Source organism: Triturus cristatus, chromosome 4_2, assembly GCF_964204655.1.
Source record: "Triturus cristatus chromosome 4_2, aTriCri1.1, whole genome shotgun sequence".
Classification (NCBI taxonomy): Eukaryota; Metazoa; Chordata; class Amphibia; order Caudata; family Salamandridae; genus Triturus; species Triturus cristatus.
In genome coordinates this window covers 599,653,576-599,668,624 of record NC_140586.1, presented here as the reverse complement: position 1 = coordinate 599,668,624, position 15,049 = coordinate 599,653,576, and the positions used below count along the sequence as shown (strand labels likewise).

The 15,049-nt window shown below is 42.9% G+C and overlaps 1 protein-coding gene across 1 annotated transcript in view; it reads left to right on the top strand.

Moving 5' to 3' along the window:
* Positions 1-15,049, top strand: part of TNNI3K (TNNI3 interacting kinase) — a 2,902,528-nt gene that overhangs the window by 2,208,823 nt on the left and 678,656 nt on the right. The gene's annotated exons all lie outside the window — the stretch shown is intronic.

The window sequence follows — 15,049 nt, the reverse complement described above, 5'->3', positions numbered from 1 at the left end:
TTGCTGACAGATAACTGTTTTAAAACCTGTCATGTCGTCAAGTTTTAGTAGCATTAGAAGCCAGTCATTGGTTATGCATTCATAAAATGAGTCAGGCTATGACACTAAAGTGCAGTTCTGGAATATGTAGATTGTGTGCAGTCCCCTTACCTCTTCCAGAGTAGTGAATGAGTTTTGGTAAACTCCTAGGGATAGTGTTGCTTGTCTAGAATCACACCGTGAGTCTGTGTGCATTTGGGTAACCATTGAGAGAGGAGCATTTGGTAACATCATGTATTTGCTGACGGATAACTGTTTTAAAACCTGTCATGTTGTGAAGTTTAAGTAGTATTAGAAGCCAGTCATTGGTTATGCATTCATAAAATAAGTCAGGCTTTGACACTACAGTGCAGTTCTGAAATATGTAGATTGTGTGCAGTCCCCTTACCCCTTCCACAGTAGTGAATGAGTTTTGGTAAACTCCTAGGGATAGTTTTGCTTGTCTAGAATCACACTGTGAGTCTGTGTGAATTTGGGCAACCATTGTGAGAGAAGCATTTGGTAACATCATATATTTGCTGACAGTTAACTGTTTTAAAACCTGTCATGTTGTCAAGTTTCAGTAGCATTAGAAGCCAGTCATTGCTTATGCATTGATAAAATGAGTCAGGCTTTGACAATAAAGTGCAGTACTGAAATATGTAGTTTGTGTGCATTCTCCTTACTCCTTCCAGAGTAGTGAATGAGTTGTGGTACAGTCCAAGGGATAGTGTTGCTTGTCTAGAATCACACTGTGAGTCTGTGTGCATTTGGGAACCATTGTGAGAGAAGCATTTGGGTACTTCATATCTTTGCATACACATAACTGCTTAAAAACCTTTCCTGCTCTCAAGTTTTGGTAGAATTAGAAGCCAGTCATTGCTTATGTATTCACCCAGGAACTCTCCTTGCAAAACTGTAAACATTCAGTTAATATCCAAGTAGTAATGGAGTGAGGCAGGCCTTAGCACATGGATTGATTCAAATGCCTACACATATGTATGCAGTCCTTTAACCATCTACACACTTGTCTTTCACACCTTCAATTCCCCAGTCAATATGCATACACTTCCAGGAAACACCCTGTCACTGCCCTTGCACTACTCTACTGATCCATTCAGCACCATGTACTAATCCATTCACTGTGCAAAAACCCAACCACTTATAACTTCATCCAGGCACTGTCCTTGCAGTACTCTAATTATTCAGTCAGTACCCAGGTACTCATTCAGTGACCAGGCCTTCGATCATGGACTGCTTCAAATGTGTGTTCAGTATGCATGCTTGCTTCTAACCACCTACACAATTGTCTTTCACACCTTCATTTGCCCAGTCAGTATCTATATACTCCAATAAACACCCTGTCAGTCCCCTTGCACACCTCCAGTGACTCATTCAGCACCATGTACTAATCTATTCACTGCGCCAAAACCAAAAAACTTAAAAGATTCATCCAGGCACTCTCCTTGCAGTACTCTAATGATTCAGTCAGTACGCAGGTACTCATGCAGTGACCCACGCCTTAGCCCATGGAGTGCTTCAAACGTCTGTCCAGTATGCATGCAGGCAGGCCTGTAGTCACCTACACACTTGTCTCTCACTTCTTCAATTAACTAGTCAGTATCTATAAACTCCAGTAAACACTCTTTCAGTCCACTTGCACACCTCTTCTGACTCATCTGGCACTATGTAGTAATCTATTCACTGCACCAAAACACAAAAACTTAAAAAGATTAAACCAGGCACTCTCCTTGCAGTAGTGTAATGATTCAGTCAGTACCCAGGTAATCATGCAGTGTCTTTGGTCTTAGCTCATGGACTGTTTAAACGTCTATCCACCATGCATGCAGGCCTCTAGTCACCTACACACTTGTCTTTCACTTCTTTAATTAACTAGTAAGTATCTATATACTTCAATAAACACCCTGTCACTCATCTTGCACTCCTCCACTGACTGATCCAGTACCATGTACTAATCTATTCACATGCGCGAAAACCAAAAAACGTAAAAGTTTCACCCTGGCAGTCTCCTAGCAGTAGTCTAATGATTCAGTCAGTACCCAGGTACTCAGGCAGTGAACCATGCATTACCACATGGACTGCTTCAAATGTCTATCCAGTATGCATGCATGCTTCTAACCTACTATACACTTGTCTTTAACAGCTTGAATTCCCCAGTCAATATCCATGTACTTCCAGCAAACACCCTGTCACTCCCCTTGCACTCTTCCAGTGACGTATTCAGCACCATGTAGTAATGCATTCACTGCGCCAAAACTGAAACACTTATAAATTCACCCAGGCACTCTTCTTGCAATAGTCTAATCATTCAGTCAGTACCTAAGTACTAATGGAGTGAGGCAGGCCTTAGCACATGGATTGATTCAAACATGTTACCACTATGCATGGAGGCCTCTAACTACCAACACAATTGTCTTTCAGACCTTCAATTTCCCAGTCAGTATCTATAAACTCCAATAAACACTCTGTCACTTCAATTGCACACCTCCACTGACTCATTTGGCACTAAGTACTAATTTATTCACTGCGCCAAAACCCAAAAACTTAAAATGATTCACCCATTCACTCTCTTTGTAGTACTCTAATGATTCAGTCAGTACTCAGGTAGTTTTGAAGTGATCCTGGTGTTACTCCATGGACTGTTTCAAACGTCTATCCACTATGCATGCAGGTCTCTAGCCACCTACACATTTGTCTTTCACACCTTCAATACCCCAGTTAGTATTCATACAGTTCCGGCAAACACCCTGTCACTCCCCTTATACTCCTCCAGTGACTCATTCAGCACCATGTACTAATGTATTTACTGCGCCAAAATACAAATACTTATAAATTCATCCAGGCAATCTCCTTGCAATACTCAAAACATTCAGTCAGTATCCAAGTACTATTGGACTGAGACAGGCCTTAACACATGGATTGATTCAAACATGTATCCACTATGCATGTAGGTCTCTAATCACCTACACACTTGTCTATCACACCATCAATATCCCAGTCAGTATCCATACACTTCTAGCAAACACCCTGTCACTCACCCAGTGTCTCTCCTTATAGTACTGTAATCATTCAGTCAGTAAGCATGTAGTCTTTCAGTGAGGCAGGCTTTAGGGCATGAACTGCTTCAAAGTAGTATGCACTATGCATGTAGTGTTTTAACCATCGTCACACTTGTGCTTCAGGGCTATAATTTCTTAGTCAGTATTTATATCAAATGTGTTTGTACAGTAATAGAAAAGTATACATTTTAAAGTTATTAATATACATTTATTTGTGATTTTTTTTACAGATAATGTTTTTCACCATTAAAATAGAGAAATAATGCCAGAAAAAAAAGAAAAAGAAAAGAACAGAGAAAGGAGAGTTACTTGAAGAAAAATCTATCACAAGTATTGAATGAACAACATAATGTGGCTAAAAAGAAAAAATCTTCTGGTAAGAACACAAAACAATTTATAAAAAATGTTTGTAGGACCAAACAGAATGTACAGAATGCTGAAACCTCTGAGTATGCTTCAACTAGAAAAAAAATTCAACATAATAGGAAAAGCAAAAAAGCAAATGGACACTCAAAGGAGACGAAGTATGGTAAAAGAAGGCAAAATCAGTATAAGGAAATACGCAAAAAAATATTTTACAAGAGAGTAGTACATAATTTGCTGAAAGATGTGAAGAAATATAAAAAGAGAGCTCTAGTTTATAAAAAGAAGAAGCATATTGAAACCATTGTTGAAAAGGCTTTTGAAGTAAAAAGGAAACTAATCATTTTAGTATTAAACAGAATTCAATCACTAGATAAACCAATCCATTTAATGAAGGCCAAAAGTAGGAGGAAAAGAGTAATTAATAGAACACATTTTTGTGATTTTGTTTGGGAGAATGGAAACACAGTTCCAGTTCAGAGCCTTTCTTTAATGAGGAGAGTTATTTACAGAGCAATAATTTATTGCATGCAGTTGACACCAGTGGTCGAGGTTATGAGGTTAGAGATGGTTGTCCAATTGACAAAGAGAAAATGGTTGAAAGAAATGCAGAAGAAGTGATAGCTCATGAAGTTCTAGGGAGACGTCCTAAACAACCTGTGTACACTTGGGATTGCATTAGAATTTGTAGTGTACAACAAGAATCTATTGATAAATTATGTAGTTTTTTACGAGCATCTGGTAAAAAAAAGTGTTAAACAAAAGATTTAGGTGTTGCAAGGACTAGACCCTTGCAGAGTGAGAAAAAATACTGGTTTGCAAGTTCATTCTCTGGCTTGTCTTTCTAGGAAAGTTTGTCAAAGTGTTTTTCACCATTTCAGGATGTTGGCAGTACATCATACTCAAATGCGGAAGTTAGTGAGAAGATTGTATTATGCAAAAAGTCCAGCACTAAAGTTAAATGAGTTGAACAGTGCTCTTTTGCTTGGGTCAGTATCAGATGTGAAGAAGGTTTGTGATGATATTGAGTTTTGTTACTTTGGTCCTCAGCAAGAGAGTGCAGAAACTGATACATTAGTAGAACAAAATATTGAAGACAATGTAGAACCCGTGATTACAAAAATTTTTGAAGATCAAATCACAAAGTTTAAGGTGATTTCAGGTGAAAGACCAAATGTTTCTTGTATTTGTTGTCGGCGAAGTCACTATAAAAATCAGAATAGGAGTGTGAATCTGTATTTAAAAAGTGAAATAGAAAATAATAATAAGTGGAAGGAATTTGCAACTTATTTGTTGGTAGAGGATTGTTTTGATTTGGGATCTGAGCAGCGTATTTGCAAATATTGTTATAACAAATTAGATGAGAATAAAATGCCGGCTAGAGCTGTTCATAATAATCTAGAGTTGGGTGCTATTCCTCCAGAGCTGATAGATTTAAATACGTATGAGTCTATTCTCATTCAATGTGTGCACCCGTTTCAGGCTATTGTTCGTATGAAGCCTAAAACAGGTAAATTATCTCCATCAGAGTTACAAAGAGGATTGAAAGGAAGAGTTGTGTATTTACCGTTAGATTTAAAGAAAAACATTGAAACTATTGGTGTAGACCATGCAGAAAATGAACCACTAGTCATTCTAGTTAATGGTGTTCCTACTAAGAATAAGAAAATCTGGCAAGAGTTAGTGGATGTTAGAAAAGTGCAAAAGGCATCATTGTATCTGATAAAAAATAATGAGTACTATAGAAATGTGTTTGTAGGAGAAGAAGAAATAGATTTAGCAGAAGATACTGAAACATTAAGTGGAGAAATTGAAAAAGTGGACATGTCCAGATGTGAAGAAATCTATGAACATTACAGTGTACATTCACTTCATTTCAAAGAGGTGATGGGGAATACGATTGAGTTGTTCCAAATGAAAAAAGCAAGAGGAAGTCCCATGAGTGTATGGGAAGAGAGCTTGGAAGCTCGTTGTTTCCCGCAGTTGTTTCCAACAGGAAAAGGAGGACGATATGATGAACGTCCTGTGATTTGTATTTTCTGGTATTTTACTGAGAATAGCATTTTGTTTTTTTTTAAACAACTTTTTGATTGTTTTATTTGCATGCTGTTAAGTGATGAGAACGATTGAAATCACTATTTCTAGTGAAATTCAATATATTCTGAGAACAGCAAAAAAGGCAAACAAATTACTTTGTTTAAATTATGCTGTGTTGTTAGAAATGTATTATTACATGTTATAACTATTTTTTCTTTTCTTTCACAGATCCTAATTCTAAAATAAGCAATTTACCCCAATTTACATTACAAAAAACATCTGAAAAAAATGTGTACCATTTTTCATTTCTCTGACTGTGAAGTTAAGTTTAACTAAGTATTAATATGTACAATGGGCAGATCTGGAAGAAGCTACAAAGTTTGAATACATTTTTCAAAACACCCTGTTTATACCTATGTAGTTTTTGAATCTCCCTGTCATTGGACATCATGTGACCTGCAAAAAAACAGATTTGAGTGGTTCATAATATTTCCCATTGTACCTATTAAAGGACCGCAATCATTTCAATCATTCTTCTTTGAGCGTCATTGCAGTCAAAACTCGGTGCTTACCTCCTATCATTCGCAAGCAATTTTCAAACAGAAATATGTCACTTTTTGTAACATAGTTATAGCGCAAGACACTCTTTCATATTTAGAAAGAGAGGAAAAAGGCACTCTGTGTACCTTTTCTTCTCCATGTAAATTCAACCTCATCATACACACCACTTTGCGTTGAAAGGGTGTTCTATAAGTGTTGTTGTGCGTGATTGCACTGAATACTCATAGAACAAGACACATCTTCAGATTTATCATAAATCATAAATCTCGACATGTGTGTGAATGCTGCACCATTCTCAAATTGGTGTAGCAAAGCACAACAAGGAGAATTGTTTTCATTTCTCCTCATTTTTTTAACCTTCAATGCATGCTAAAATTTTCAGCATCCATTGAAGGAGAAACATGTGTTTTTGTGCAGGAAGGTGTGTTTTCCTGCACAAAAACAAACACCACATGACACAGATATCCTTGCACCATGGTGCAAGGGTGCCTGTGTCACCATATGGCTGCGGTTTAAGCAGCTGTGCAGAGAGAAGCATAGATTTGCAACATCTTTATGTACATATGTTACATCCCTGTGCTTCGGAAGTACTACAGCACACTGCAGTTTAAGAGGTTACTGTGTGATGCTGCAGCACTTCCTCATAGTTCTGCACTTATACATTCACCATACGCTACTAATGCATTTGTTCAGTCAATTGCGTACTACACATACATTCATCTAAACTTTCACACACTAACAAACAAATATAGCTCGGTAACCGAGTCACAAGAAAACAGTAAAACAAAGATAAAAAATTAGAAAAGGGGCAGGGTAGAAACACCCTCACCCCCTCAGGGGGTCCTACAAGGAACCCCAGGGCCAAACAAACCATTTTTAAAAAAATAACGGCCGAATTCGCGCTAGATGCTTGAATCCAACCGAAAAAACAAAAACAAACCAAAGTGTTTTCTATGAGCCCCCAGGTGGGCCAGGTCCCGGGGGGCAATCTTTATAATGTATACGGGAACCCCCACAGTGTGGGGGGCATGCAGCCCCCGCTGCAGCCCCGGGGACCGCCACCTCCTTGGGGCTTTTTATTAAAATGCTGCCCCAGAGACTGCCACCTTCCCGGGGCATTGGTAATTAAAAGCGGGGGCCTTGCGGGCCCCCCAAGCCCCATGAACCACCACCTCCCCGGGGTTTAATAAAATAAGGGTTGGGGGCCTTATGGGCCCCCCCAAACCCTGGGGACCTCCACCCCCAAAGGCTTTATTCTAATAAGGTGGGGGGCCTTGCTGGCCCCATCAAGCCCCCAGGGACTGCCACCTCCCTGGGGCTTTGTCAAATTATTAGTGTGGGGGCACAAGCACCCTTCCACTGCCCTGGGGACCACCACCTTGCCTGGGCACTGTTTATTGAAATACGGGGGTCTGTTGTGGACCCCGGCCCCAGGGTCCACCACCTCCCTGGGGCTATTTGCATGTTGGGAGGGGGTGCATGTGGCTCTCCTCCTGGAACCCTTGATGGCCCTGGGGACCACCACCCCTCAGGGCCAGCTCCTGCAATGTCCCGGGGTGCCCACCCCTGGGACATTGCTGTTTTCTATGGCAGGGCTCGCGCCCTGTCATAGCAAACACTGCTTTGCTTTGTTAAAGCGAGAGCAGGAAACCTACTCTTGCTTCAAAGAAGCAAAGCAGATTTGGGCAATGGGAGCTACCTATCAGCAGCTCCCATTGCCCAAAAGCAATGCCGTCGCCCGCAGGAGGCGGGGAGGCCGCTGGGATGGTGGAGGCATTGGGGCTCTCCCACAGTCCCCATCTAGGAGGTCAGGCCCCGGGGACGGGGTCCCTGGGGCCAGAAGGGGCCCAGGGGTGGGGGGCCATGTGGCCCCCCCTACTATAAATATATATTTTTTTTTTAAAGAGGCCAGGCCCCGGGGGATGCGGTCCCCGGGCCATGAGTGGCCCAGGGAAGGGGGCCACGCAGCCCCTTTCCCACTTTTTTTTTAAAGATATATACTGAGGCCCTGAGGGATGGATCCCCCAGGGCCCAAAATAATTAAGGGATGGGGGCCACCCAGCCCCCCTTCCAAAAAGAAAAGAAAAAAGACAGCATTTGTGGAGGCCCGCCCCCTCCCTGCACCACTGTGCAAATGAGCCTCTTGGCACTTTTTAAGTTGGGGGATTAAGTCCCCTTCATTCCTGAGGGGCCCTGGGGGCCAACTAGCCCACCAGGTACCTCCAGTAAGCCCCACACAGTGGGATTGCTGAGAGGTGGTCTGAGGCCACGCCCCTTATTGCACAACTCTGCAAATGTGCCTCTTGGTGCACTGCTGGTGGGGCGATGAGGTCCTCTTGTGTCTTGAGGACCTCAGGACACAAGTGGACTTTATACCCCGAGCAGCACTGCCCCAGGAGCCACGTTTGCAGAGTGGTGTAAAAAGGGGGCATGCCCTTTGAGCACTCTCAGCAATCCAGCTGTATGGAGCCTACTGGAGGTAACAGGAGGGCTAGTTGGCCCCAAAGGACCCCTACCAGCGAAGGTGACTTCGATCCCCATCCAAGAGCATGCCAGGGAGCACGTTTGCAGAGTGGTGGGCAAAGGAGGAGTGGCCTGCAATGAGAACTTAGCAATCCTGCTACGTGGGACTTACTGGAGGTAATAGGAGGGGTAGTTGGCCCCCAAGGATGTCCTTGTGGGGGCCAACTCCCCAACTGGTTACCTCCAGTGGGTCCCACACAGAGGGATTCCTCAGGGGTCTTCAGAGGCCACGCCCCCTTTCTCCACCACTCTGCAAACATGCCTCCTGGCAGACTACGGGATGTGGGGAGTCCACTTTGCTCCTGAGGGACTTTGGAGGTCAAGAAGCCCTCCTGGCACCCCCTGTTAGTCCTACGCAGTGGAATTCCTGAGCGATGGTCGGAGGCCCAGCACCCTTTCTCCGCCACACTGCAAACGCGACTACTAGTTAAAGAAGCATTTGCAATGTAATAGGTATTGCATTTGCAAGAGTTAGAGCTATTGGCATTGTAAAGTAAAAGTTTTTTGCTTATGTTTTTTGGTGTAGAGTGGCTGTACGTTGTGTGTAGTGGAATTATGTGGTATATTGTGCAGTGAAATTAAGTGACTAGAATGTATGTGGTATTTAGTGTATAGTAATTATGTGGAGTGGGATTATTTGTGTTGGAGAGTAATTATGTGGTATTGTAGTCTGTGTTGTAGAGTGGTAACCTCAGGTTTAGTCTTCCTCGTTTCCATAGAAGCTAAACAATAAACTCAATGAGACACAATAAAAGAAGGAACCACTGAGGAGCACTTCTGGACTTAGTCGTAGGTATGAGCAGGTCCAATGGAATTATGTGACTGTTCGGCAGCACCAATTTTCACATAATTAAACATTTTCTGCATTTGCAAAATATGCCATCATCTGCTGTCTAATCTGCAGATTTGAACAAAAAATGCTTTGTTTCTAGCTCAAACGGCTCGAATATTCTCAAAAATGCAGTGCCATGTGTTACAGTGTGGTGGAAGGCCCTTTGGAAAGCTGGCATGGTCACGTGTTACTTATTGCAAAATGTGGGTGTTAAACTGGTACTATGGTGCACAAACCTCTCTTTTTTCTGTGCCTCCCTTGCCTCTTTCTGCATTTCTCTTTCTTTTTTCTGCACCTTTCTTCCTCTTTCTGCACCTCCCTGTCTTCTTTCTGCACTTCACTTGCCTCTTTCTCTACTTCTCTTGCCCCTTTCTGTATCTCACTTGCCTCTTTCAGCATCTCTGTTGCTTTTTTCTGCAGATCTCTTGCCTCTTTCTGCACCTCCCTTGCCTCTTTCTGTACCTCTGTTGTCTCTTTCTGCACCTCACTTTCCTCTTTCTGCACTTCTTTTGCTTCTTGCTATACCTCTCTTGCCTCTTTCTGCGCCTCTCTTGCCTCTTTCTGCACCTCACTGGCCTCCTTCTGCACTTCTCTTGCCTCTTTCTGCACTTCTCAAGCCTCTTTCTGTACCTCAAGTGCCTCTTTCTGTACTTCTATTGCCTATCTCTGCACCCCTCTTGTCTCTTTTTGCACCTCTGTTGGTTCTTTCTGCACTGCTCTTGCTTCTTTCTGCACCTCACTTGCCTCTTTCTGCACTGCTCTTGCTTCTTTCTACACCTCTGTTGCTTCTTTCAGTAATTCTCTTGTCTCTTTCTGCACTTCTCATGCTTCTTTCTGCACCTCTCTTGTGTCTATCTGCACCTCTGTTACCTCTTTCTGCACCTCACTTGCTTCTTTCTGCACCCCTCCTGCCTCTTTCTGCACCCCTCTCCCCTCTTTCTGCACATCTCTTGCCTCTTTCTGCACCCCTGTCCCCTCTTTCTGCACCTTTCCTGCCTCTTTCTGCACCTCTGTTGCTTTTTCAGCACTTATCTTGCCTTTTTCTGCACCCCTGACTTAGAGATAGTTTTAAGCCCCCTGCCCTATTAAGTACTAGGGCCTTACAGGGGAGGTCATGGCAATCACAGGGGTACCCCAACCCACAGTGTACCCTAGTGTATGTAGGTGTTTTCACTGTATTCTAAGTGTCTTTCAGCAGAGCACTGGCTCCGGTTAGTCACAGTCAGTTACCACCAGTAACAGTCAGCAAAAAGTTGGGGGCACAGGATGACTTTGCAACAATGCCTCTTTCTGCACCTCTGTTGGTTCCTTCTGCATATCTCTTGCTTTTTTCTGCACCTTTCTTCGTCTTTCTGGACCTCTGTTGCCTCTTTCTTCATTTATCTTGCTTCTTTCTGCGCTTTTCTTCCTCTTTCTGCACATGTCCTACCTCTGTAGGCATAGTTAGAAATTAGCATTTAAAAATCCTTTGAAATTCACTGAAAAAAAACATAGGTTTTAGGGACGTTATAGTTAGGGATTAGCATTTAAAAATCCTTAGAAATTCACTGAAAAAAAACATAGGTTTCAGGGACATTATAGTTAGAAATTAGCATTTAAAAAACCTTAGAAATTCACTTAAAAAAACATAGGTTTCAGGGATGCTATAGTTGGAAATTAGCATTAAAAAAACCTTAGAAATTCAATGAAAAAAACACAAGTTTCAGGGACGTTATAGTTAGTTGGACATTTCACTCTTACAAAACCAGAGAAATTCGGTTTTTATAGTTAGTTGAGCTAACTATAACTCGCGCCCCCGCAATGCACTGCTGATGACGTCACATATTACATCATTCACGACATGGTCAGTGACATCACTGATGATATCGTTGATGACATTTCAAATGACTTCACTGATGACATCATCCACATGATAATCTGATGCACCTCCTCACACCCTAATTTAACCTTTGATAGACCCACTCTAAAATACAGACTACCATTTTCGAAACCATAGACAGACCAATACCAGTTACTACATACCCACTCACTGATTCCTAGGTCTACACACACATCCACTCATTTACCCATACAGTCAATCATACATGCAGTCACTCATCAATACAGCACTATCATATACACTCATACAACTATACAGATACTCATACACCACCACTCATCAATAGAATTACTCACATACCTAGTCAGTCATGCAAAGAATCAATCACACTCCCATTTACTCATCTATACAGTTATACACACACCACCACACTTATTCATACAGATACTAACACATACTTAGGCTCTACAATCACTGATACAAGCACACACTCATCCATACAGCCACTCTCACAATCAGTCACTCTCACATATAGTCATTTATATACTCCAACATTCACATATACTGCCCTTCACATATGTAGTTACTCACACGTGTACCACTAAGTCATCCATTCACTCACCAACACACCCATACACACACCAACCCAACCATACAGCCCTTCACAGATGCACTCCTGAACCCATACACCCAGTGAATCACCCACTCACACATCTATGCACAGAGTCACACACCCTCCACCCACCCACACAGACGCACAGGCAGGCATACAGATACTCAGACAATCAATCAATTGTCGGGTGCCTCACAAGACTCACCTTTGCTTGTGACGCAATTCCGCAGAGACGACAGGAGCACCCGTCCCCGTACCCACCTGACCCTCGTGGACAGTAGGAACCAGCAGGGATAAGATGGACGCAGGGAAGGGAGCCAGAAAGGACATAGTGGCCTCGTGTGTGGGGTGTCTCGGTGCCTTCTGGAAGACAGAAAGGACCAGATCACTAAGAGCCCCACTCCTGTTCTATAGCACCCTTAAAACACACACACAGAAATTGATGTCTTCCAGGGGACTCACCAATGCTCTTGTGGACCACGGCACCCAGAATCAGCGCTGCTCCAAGGAAGGCTGCTCCAGGCGAGGTGCTCCTGGACACGACTACCTCAGCGACACCAAAGAAAAAGCGCTCCTGCGTGATCAGGCCAAAGGATAAAGTCAAAATCATGCGCCTAGATGTTCTTGCGCACTTTTGCGGAAACTATAAGGGCAAGCTATAACAGTGGCATCCCAAATGAAGTGGTGGGTGCAAGAACAATGCTCCAGTTCTGTGGAGTTCGCTTTTCTTGCAGCGCGCCTGCGCTTAGACAGCAAGGCAACCCCAGGCGCTCCTGCGCCAAAACAATAAAGTAACCTACAAGCGCTCCTGCGCTTACTGAAGCAAAACAACCCCCCAAGCGCTTCTGCGCTTACTAAGCAAAGTAAAACATCAGCGCTCCTGCGCTTTGGAAAGAAAAGTATCCCACAAGCGCCCCAGCGCTATGGGAACTAGGCAGCTCACAAGCGCTCCGGCGCTATGAAAACAAAGGCATCCCACAAGCGCTCCTGCGCTATGGGAACAAGACAAACCCCCAAGCGCTCCTGCGCAATGAAGGCTCTAAGGCGGGAGAGGAATACAATACTCGTTGTGCACTCCAGCGTGGCGAAAGGTTCTCGGGGGATGCCTCAAAGTAGAGGGCAACGGGTTTCTTGAGTCGCGACTCGACTCGGGTGAATCCAGTAGAATCCGAAGCACTGAACCGGCGGGAAACGCTGATGTTAAGCGTTTCCCCCGGAAGTGCAACTACGATCCCCAGTGTGCTGCAACGACTAGACCGGGACTCGACCTCCAGCCGGAAGTGAGTCTCCCGGCGTTTCTGTGTGTGCGCTGCGGGGCTGCGGCAAGCGCCACGGAACCTGACATCAATAACTCATATCGACTCTCATGTAGCTAATCACCAACCCATGCAGCCGCTTACACACCAACTAACAGACTGATACAGACACTCACACAGTTTAGTCACTAACCCATGCCTCGATTCATCACTCACTTATACAGTTAGTCACGCACCTACTAAATCATCCATTCAGACACTTATATACGCACTCATTCTTCAATACACCTTGGCGCATATATATATATATCATGTGATCAAGGGCGGGATCGCCCGAAACGCGTAATGGCGGAGAACGGCTAAATAAATAACGAATTGCACGAATAATACTGGGTCTACGCTCGTTTGTTTCCAACGAGGGAAGAGTGAGGCGAGTGGAAGTGATATATATATATATATATATATATATATATATATATATATATATATATATATATGTAAAACATATTTAAACTTTACAGAAACACACAGTCACTGCATGATGTAATCAGTGATGTCACTGGTCATGTCATGAATGATGTAATCTGTGACGTCATCAGCAGTGCATTGCGGGAGTGCAAGTTATAGTTAGCCCAACTGACTATAACAACTGAATTTCTCCGGTTTTGTACGAGTGAAATGTCCAACTAACTATAACGACCCGGAAACTTGTGGTTTTTTCAGTGAATATATATACATATCGACAAACGCATATATATAGAGAGAATGAGAGAAAGTTTAAAATAGTAAATCTTAAATATTTTAATACATAACATTAATATAATGTAAATTAAATAAATGTCAGTAACATTTAATACTATATTTAAATATATACTTACCTAAGTCGTCGCAACCTAGATGAAGAGCAGCTGCCTGAAACTCAGGGAAAACAGAAGTCTTCATCCTCAACTCCACCCCTTCTGCATGGAATGACACCTGGTGGCCCCCTGCCCTCGGAAACCCACTCACACTGACAGACCATGCACGTATCCTCAGCATCATACTGGACTCATCGCTCACCATGAATCAGCAGTTCAACACAGTCTCCTCCGCATGCTTCAACACCCTCCTCATACTATTTAAAACATTCAAATGGATACCCTCCAACTCCAGGAAAATGGTCACTGATGCCCTCATCACCAGCAAACTGTACTATGGCAATGCTCTCTGCGCAGGAATCAACAAAAACTTCTCCGCAAACTCCAGACCGTCCAGAATGCCACAACCAGACTAATACTTGATATCCCATGGCACAACCACATCACCCAACACTTCCGTGACCTCCACTGGCTCCCCGCCAAATGAAGAATAACTTTAAAGCTGCCCACGCATGCCTACAAGGCCCTCCACAACATCGGATCACAATACCTCAACAACCGCCTCTCCTTCCATGCCCCGAAGAGAAACCTCTGCTCAGCTGACCTCTCCCTAGCCACCATCACACACTTCAACAGGAACAGAGTGGGTGGAAGGTCCTTCTCCTACCTCGCAGCCAAGACCTTGAACGATCGCCTACTTCACCTCCAGTGAAGCCCTGCACTGCACCGATTCAGGAAAGATGCCAACCACTCTAACAGTTTTCTATGCCCCCCATGTTATTTACATTATATATATTGGCTTTTTATAGTAGTACATTTATAAAACAAAACATTTACTATACTGTAAAATATATATTTTTTAATATTAGTGTTATATATATATATATATATATATATATATATATATATATATATATATATATATATATATATATATATATTCACTGAAAAAACCATAGGTTTCACACATGTTATAGTTAGCTGGACATTTCACTCGTGAAAAACCAATGAAATTCCCCCGTTATAGTTAGTTCAGCTAACTATAACTCGCGCCCCCGCAATGCACTGCTGATGACATCACATATTACAT